Raw genomic sequence first — 6,508 nt, 5'->3', positions numbered from 1 at the left:
CGGTGTGTCTGGATGAAATGAAAATGGGGAACGAATGATAGGGAAGTGTGTTGAGCGAGAGATGGTGATTGGAAATACACTTTTCGAGAAGAAAGATATTTATAAGTATACATGGGTGAGTCAGCAGGGTGGAATGATTGTGGATAAAGCATTGATGGACTGTGTGGTTGTCTAGGAATGTGATAGGAAGATTGTTGGATGTGTGTGTTCTGAGAGGGGAGGGTGGATGTATGTCTGACCACTACCTGGTGGAGGGAAAGTTAAGAGTAGGTAAGAGATGTGTGAGAGCTAGGAGGGTTAGGTGTGGCAGGGAGGTTTTGAAAGTGAGTGAGTTGGATAAAAGAGAGAAAATGATAGAGTATTAGGAGAAATTGAAAGATGATTGGAACGCAGTGAAAGATCAGGAAAATGGCAGTGTGGAGGAAGAATGGCATTTGTTTAGGAGTGCTGCGGTTGGGCATGCAGCAGAGGTGTGTGGTGTGAGACGGGTGAGTGGTGGTGTAAGAAAAGGAAGTGAATGGTTGTGCGAGGAAGTAAGTATGGCTGTGGCTGAGAAGAAACGTGCATATGAAGTGTAGCTGCAGAGGAAGGATGAGGTGTCGTATGAGAGGTATAAGGAAAAGGGGAATAGGGCGAGAAGGGCTGTGCGTGATGCTAAAGTGGCAGCTGATGAGAGGTGGGGTAGGAAGTTGACTGAAAATTTTCAACATAATAAGAAAATGTTCTGGAAGGAGGTTATAAGGGTGCGAAAGGGAGAGTCTGGGAAGGAAGAGCGAGTAAAAGCAGAGGATGGAAGGATGTTAATTGAGATGGATGCAGTAAGGAAGAGATGGGCTGAGTATTTTGAAAGATTGTTAAATGTAGAGGAGGAAGGGGTGGCTGAGATTGTGGTGGATGGAAGGGTGCAAGGAATAAATATGTTGGGAGAGTTGAATGATTCTTTGATCACGAAGGAGGAAGTGGAGAAGGCAGTAAAGGAGATGAAGACAGGGAAAGCTGCAAGTATGGATGGGTGTGCTGTGGAATGCTTGAAGGGTGGTGGAGTGACTATTGTTGACTGGTTAGTAAGATTGTTGAATGTGTGTGTTGTGAAAGGTATGGTGCCAATTGACTGGGCAAGTGCTTGTGTGGTCCCGTTGTATAAAGGTAAGGGTAATAAGTATGATTGCACTAGCTTTAGGGGTATAAGTCTGTTGCGTGTTGTAGGTAAGGTGTATGGTAGTGTTAATTATGAGAGTTAGAGAGGGTACAGAGGGAGTGATTGGTGATGAGCAGTGTGGTTTTAAGAGAGGAAGGGGATGCGTGGATCAGGTGTTCACTGTGAGACAAGTGTGTGAAAAGTATTTAGCAAAAGGCAAGGATGTGTTTTGGGCATTCATGGATTTAGAGAAAGTGTACAACAGAATTGATAGGGAGGCTTTGTGGACTGTTTTAAGATTGTATGGACTTGATGGTAGGTTACTAAAATGAGTGAAAAGTTTTTATGTAAATAGTAGAGCGTGTGTAAGAGTGGGAAATGCTGTGAGTGATTGGATTCCTGTGAGAGTGGGGCTGCGACAGGGATGTGTGATGTCGCCGTGGTTGTTTAATATTTAAATGGATGGTGTTGTAAGGGAGGTGAATGCAAGAGTTTTAGGTGGAGGTCTGAGACTGGTGAATGTTGATGGTGGAGAGTGGAATCTGAAGCAGCTGCTGTTTGCAGATGATACTGCACTGGTGGCTGATTCAGAGGAGAGATTGAGACAGTTGGTAGAGGAGTTTGGAAGGGTGTGTTAAAGGAGGAAATTGAAAGTAAATGAAAATAAGAGTAGAGTGATGAAGTGTACGATGTTGGTAGATGGTAGAAGGATGAATATAGTTTTGAATGGCGAGTTGCTTGAGGAGGTAGAGTGTTTTAAATATTTAGGGTCACATGTTGCTGTGGATGGAAGAATAGATGCAGAAGTGAAGTTTAGAATAAATGAAGTACTGAAGGTAAGATGCTGGGAGGAATGAAAAAAGTGTTTAGATGTCGTTCGCTTAGAATGGATGTAAAGAGAAGGCTGTATGAGGATGTTGTGGTACCGACTGCATTATAATGGGGCTGAAACATGGAATATGGGTGTAGCAGAGAGGAAAAGTTTGAATGTAATGGAGATGAGGTGTCTGAGGAGTATGTGTGGAGTGACGCGTATAGATCGAGTGCGAAATCATGAAGTGCGAAGGAGAACTGGAGCTGTTCGGGAGATGGCTGGTAGAGTTGAGCAGAGGGTGTTGCGATGGTTTGGGCAAATGGAGAGAATGGATAATGAGCGATTGGTGAAAAAGATAACTAGATCTGATGTGAGAGGTGTAAGGCTGAGAAGGAGACCACAAATAGGATGGATGGACAGTGTGAAGAGAGCGCTGGATGCGAGAGGGATGTCTGTTGAGCAAGAAAGAGTGGCTGTGCATGACAGAAATAAATGGAGAGAAATTGTGAATGAATAAATGATGACGCAGCCCTGAGGGAATATTCTCCCGCATTTGGTCTGATCAGCTAGTCAGGTCAAGTGCGGGTAAGAGGATGGGTCTATTGTGATGTGGCAGGGGTAAACCAGCTCTGCTGTCGGGCCCTGCTGTGGATGTCACTGATTGCATTGCGCAGTTTACCCTTGCGTGGTGTGGTGCGATGAGGATCTGTCCCTTCTCCCCTTTGGGGCTAAGATGCGTATGAATATGTTTGAATGGATGAGTAAATGGGGAGTGTGTCGAACTGTCTCGGCTACCTCCCTTTCCTTGGGAGAAGCAGCCTAGGTATACAGATAGATAGATAGATATATAATATACTGTACTGTATACACACACACACACACACACACACACACACACACACACACACACGTGACAATGTCCCGCTTTTAGCTCTGATAAATCTGGTCACCTCACGTGTGGAAGCCATAGAACGAGAGGACACGGACCCGCCTCCTCCAGCACACCAAAGACGAGTGGGAGCTGTTCAGACGAAACCAGCAAACCATCAACAACATTGTTTCCCCGGTGCCGCAAAGCCTGCACGAGGTTTTTAAGGCATGAGGCCACTGGACTGCTTACTAAGGCCGTGGCTACACAATCAGTTTTCAGTGTCAGTTTCGGAGCATGGTATCGAAGTTTTGCTGGAGCAGTGACCGTGTAGACAGACCAACTGAACCACCTACACTTCCTCGGTGGTACACGTGCTGGAGCTGAATAGTTGGGTGGCACTTTTTTGCATGGTCACGGAGAGTGTGGACGTGTTTTCTAACTCTCCTCTAGCATATGGCTGCCTCACCGGCATTAGCTTTTGTTTTTTTTCAGCCACTAGGGTGTTTTGTAAATAAAGTTAGGCTAGATAGTACTCATTTTCCTCCCCTCCCTGTTAGAGACACAATAGGTGTTTGTGTCTTTTTCTGAGTTTACCTTTGCTTATCACCCATGGAGGGTCCCCCCCACTGATCGCTCTGGGGCGTGAATTGACACGGTCGGGCCTTCCTGGAGTGGTTTGAGAGGGCAGCCTCAGACAGGTGTTTGGTCCCAGGTTGATTGTCCCTTGGTTGTTTTCTCCCCTCCTTCCCACTTCCCCCATTAGGGGGGAGTGGTACTATGTCGGACGCCCCTACTGCCTTCCCCCCCTTCAGGGGGGGGAGGGGGTCCTGACCGACCCCCGACTGAACCACAGACTGACAGCCTCCAGACAGAACGGCCCCAGACTCGAACCACCCTTGACATTCCTGTACATAATGCCCAGTTTGTGACTCTCCATGCTCTCTGCTCCACTCCCTTGAGCAGTATCAATCCTTTCATCATCAAGAAAGTGATTGATTACTGTGCTGGGGAGGTGGAACAAGTAATAAAACTTGGTAATGGAGACCTTCTTATCAAAACTGTAAACACATCCCAGGTTAAAGACTTAATGAAACTGCGTATGTTCCACGAATATGATGTTGAGCCGAGGATCCCGTATTCCATGAATTCCTGCAAAGGTGTTATCACCTGCAGGGATCTCATGGATATGGAAAAGGACGAGATCATACGGGAACTTGCTCAGCAGGACATAATTGGTGCCCGGTTTATTACTAGATATTCCGAAGGCGTGAGGACGAAGACTGCTACTATTGTCTTGACTTTTGGCAAAGTTTCACTCCCGGACCATGTCAAAATTGGCTACGAAATTGTTAACGTAAGGCCTTATATCCCCAATCCACTTTGTTGCTTAAAGTGTCAATTATATGGGCACGGTGACAAGACTTGTCGGGCTTCCCAGTCAGTGTGTGGCAAATGTGCAACACAGGGATATGATGCTGAACACTGCACATCGGAGGCGGTACGTTGTTTTCACTGCAAGGGCGCACACTCCACTTCCTCTAGGGATTGTCTCAAGTGGAAGGAGGAGAAGGAGGTCTGTGTAGTGAAAGCAACTGAGGGCATTTCCTACTACGAAGCTAGGAATAAGGTGAAGGAGTTGCATGCAACTCCCACGCTGAATAGGTCCTATGCTTAGGCGGTAATGTCCCGTCCCGTGATGTGCTCTGTTGAAACACAGACTGACCCTGAACCTGTTCCTCTTGCCTCACACTCTGCCTCCATCTCAGCCTCTTGTCCAATCCAACTCTCAAACTGACATCCCCACTGCAACTTCCTACTCTCAGGCTGCTGCTGCCTTTCAGTCAGTAAAGCCTAAACAGAAGTCTGACAACTCTAGTAAGAGTAACATGACCACCCTTTCAAAACAGCCACGTCCTCATGTCCTTCCTGCTCCTGGTCCAGCGAGGTAGAAAAAGTTTAGTTCTTCCTCGGGGAGCTCTGGGAGCCTAGTTATTGATGATCAATGTATGGAGGTTTCCATTAGTAAGCATCGGAATAGGTCCCCCGGTAGCCACTCGCCTGGCGGCGGGCGGTATAAAAAACCTAAGCAAACCGGCCCGTCTCGTAAATATTAAACTGCCACATTCACTGTGTTACAATGGAATTGTAGGACTCTTGGGAATAAATTCCACAATATAGCAATTTTGCTATCTATACACACGCCAGACGTTTGTTTACAGGAGACGCGCTTGGTGGATCACCCAGATCCTCCACAGTTCAAACACTACCATACGTATAGAAGATATGATGGTCACGGAGTTGCCATATACACCCACAAATCACACCCACAAACGGAAGTGATTCTAAGTTCTACTCTGGAAGCTGTCGCGTGCAGAGTAAAATTTAATAACAAGTATCTGTCTATTTGTTCTATCTACTGTCCTTCCTGTGGTATCATTGATGGTGATGCTTTCACTTCACTAACCCACCAACTTCCGGGTCATAAATTAGTTTTAGGCGATTTTAACGCCCATCACTGTCAATGGGGAAGCTTGAGGAGTGATGGCAGGGGGGAGCAAGTAGCCGACCTCATACTGCACTCAAACCTCTGTCTTCTAAACAATGGTAGAGCGACTCGTGTAGATGACCGCACTGGTAACATGTCATGTATAGAACTGTCCTTGTCATCTCCCAATATACACACTAACATCTCTTGGGACCCATGTGACGACTCGATGGGTAGCGATCATTTTCCAATCTGTCTTTCTTATGCACGCGACGATTCTTGGCCTCCTCCGCCACCTAAATTTAACTTTAAGAAAGCAGATTGGGGGTACTACTCACGGGTCGCCAATCTAGATATATTGGGAGATAACACTGACTAGAAAGTTTCACACCTACAGACTTCCATTATACACGCAGCTGAGGCTGCTATTCCCAAGACATCTACAATTCCAAGCAAGCTTAGAGTTTCGTGGTGGACACCAGATTGCCGACAAGCACTCACAAAGCGCAATAGGAGATACAGGATTTTTGAGAAACAGCCAACAGAATCAAACTTTATTACCTACAAAGCAGCTAAGGATGAGACAAGGAGGACAATTAAAGCAGCAAAATGGACTAACTGGCGTAGTTTTGTGTCCACGGTGAATCGTTCCACCCCACCAAGTCAGGTCTGGTCCACCATAAATGTACTAAACGACAAGTACACCCGGTCACCAATCACCACACTTGAGGTGGCCGGGAATGTCATTGACGTTCCCGTGGATATTGCCAATATTATCGCTGACCATTTTGCCCACGTAAGCAGCTCAGCCAACTATGATCCTCGCTTTCTCCATCATAAGCGTACGGCTGAACTGCAAAACTTAGACTTTGCCACGGAAGACGGAGAGACCAGCTATAACTCCGAATTTACATTAGATGAACTTCTCCTTGCCTTTAAATCCTGTAAAGGCTCCAGTCCCGGTCCATCCACCATTACGTACGGTATGATCCAGCATCTAACTCAGGCCAACCTGAGTAAGCTGTTAGAGGTGTACAATGAGATTTGGGCGTCTCGCACGTTCCCAAACTCATGGCACTATGCGCACGTCATACCAATACCTCGCCGAGACGGTCGATTTTCGAGTCCCAGCTCGTTTCTACCTATTGCACTAAAAGACTGTCTATGTAAGGTCTTTGAACGTATGGTTAATAAAAGGTT

Source organism: Coenobita brevimanus, chromosome 80 (assembly GCF_032717465.1).
Source record: "Coenobita brevimanus isolate Jiangsu-jjx chromosome 80, ASM3271746v2, whole genome shotgun sequence".
NCBI lineage: Eukaryota > Metazoa > Arthropoda > Malacostraca > Decapoda > Coenobitidae > Coenobita > Coenobita brevimanus.
Note: the sequence above shows the minus strand (reverse complement) of the source record.